A 2,230-nucleotide genomic window follows, 5' to 3' on the forward strand; every position below is an offset into this window, starting at 1 on the left:
ACTTCAAGTTACTCCTTAATTCTCCTAAATGCTGTTAAAGCCAGACAATGAGCTCTGACATAAGTATGAGGATATTTACCTCTAATGATTCCCCAAACATGTTATAGAATGATAAGAACTCATGATTTGTGAACCTAATATGAAAATTCTCAGGCATGATCCCTAAAGTGGTAAATTAATGACTTTGTGCCTAAAAATGGCCAAATTATACACATGAGACTAATAAGGCTAAAACTTTGAACATAAATAAATAAGATAACGTTATGAGCATAAGGGAGTTAGTTGACTGATCGAGAAGGCATAGGTCTAAATGACAAACATCCGAAACTGTCATTCTGCAAGTCAGATGACTTTTTTTTTCATGAGTTCCAAAGGAGGGTAATTATGAATCCGTGCTAGCAAATCATGTAATGTCATGTACTATGCCCGACAAGGTATAGGATGGCTTAGCTGATCGGGCTGAGATCAAACTCCATGAGTTCACATGGTGGTTTATGTCGGTTCACCACTTGTTCCCACAAATAACTAAGACCTTGCTTCCAATGCATTTACGGCAGAGTTACCTGTAAATCTTTTTCAAAATTTAGAAGCCATGAAGATAGTAAATCAGACTCAGTCTCTGGGGGAATCATGTAACACAGGAGATGGTTATTACCAAGATTCCGTAACTCTCGTAACAAAGGGACGGGAGCATGAAGTTGTGTCAATTTTTCAAGTAACAAATTTGATGGACACATTCCAGGTATCATGGGAGATCTCATTGCACTTCGTGCGCTCAATTTATCTCATAATGAATTGCAAGGTCATATTCCGCCATCAGTCCGAAATTTACCTTCAGTTGAATCATTGGACCTATCATCTAACCATCTTGAAGGAAAGATACCTGAACAACTTACATCTCATAGGTTTCTTCAATTCTTGAATCTCTCCCACAATCAGCTCCAAAGAAGCATTCCGACAGGACGCCAATTTGCTACATTCGAGAATAACTCGTATACAGGTAAGGGAATAGGCTCAAATATGCCACTAAACTATCTGTAATGGCTCATTTATGCCATCAGTTAAATGTTGAGCTCATTCATGCCATCGCTGTTACAAAACCAGCTCATCCATGCCATTACTTTTTAATGGTGGTTTTCAAAAACAACTTTGCCACGTGGCCTTTTATTAGAAGTCCACGTCATTAATTAAAATAACCAAAAAGGCTCAAATATGCCATTGAACTATCAGAAATAGCTCATTTATACCATCAGTTAAAAGTTCGGCTCATTCATGCCATTACCGTAATAAAATAAACCCACTCATGCCATTACTTTTTAATGATGAATTTTTAAAAATAGCTTTGCCACGTGGTCTTTTATTAGAAGTCCACGCCATTAATTAAAAGAAATCAATATTAATTTCAAAATATCTGAAATTAGTTAATATCGGGATTATTTATTCTAGTATTTATACCATAATGATGGGAGAAGTTATCCCCATATACATGACGGGATAATTGGAATAGCATACTTCTTTTTAGCCGTTATTTGAAAATGATTTTTAAACAATGTAAACAGGGGCGGATGTACATGTATTCCAGGGGGTTCATCCGAACCCCCCTTCTTCGAAAAATTATACTAAATATACGCGATTAAATTTTTTTTTTTATGTACATATATATAAGGTTGAACCCCTTTGACTCAACCAAAAGGCTTGGTTCAGTGGCAAAGGGGGTTCATGATTTTGCGTGTGAGGCCTCCTATCGCGGGTTTGAATCAGCCTAAAGGCAGCTTTTTAAATTTTTTACTTCACCGACAAATCTGGAACAAAAATAAATTTAGAAGTCACGAGTTCAAATCCCCTTAAAGACAACTTTTTTTATTTTTTACTTCAAGGATTAATTTGGAACAAATTTAAGTTTAAAAGTTTTTATTTTTTCCAAATAACCTAAAGACTTCATTTTTCTACCATTCTCCTTTCCAAATAAGCTCTTTCCCCTTTACAACTCCAACAAACCAGAACAACAACTCTTTCATTAACAAATTTGGTCCTAAAAAAAAGTGATTAATAGCTATGCGTTAAAGCTGTAATGGTTGCCGGGTACTCCGGAAAGGTTAAACCTTGTTGAGAAAAGAGGCAGAATAGATTTTTAATTAAACCCCCAATTCAAAGTCTCTAAAGTCTCTCCCAATCTTTCTCTGCCTTTAACCCATAAATTAAACCCCAATTCTGACTTCTGATTGATTAC

Source organism: Capsicum annuum, chromosome 10, assembly GCF_002878395.1.
Source record: "Capsicum annuum cultivar UCD-10X-F1 chromosome 10, UCD10Xv1.1, whole genome shotgun sequence".
In the NCBI taxonomy this organism is placed as follows: Eukaryota; Viridiplantae; Streptophyta; class Magnoliopsida; order Solanales; family Solanaceae; genus Capsicum; species Capsicum annuum.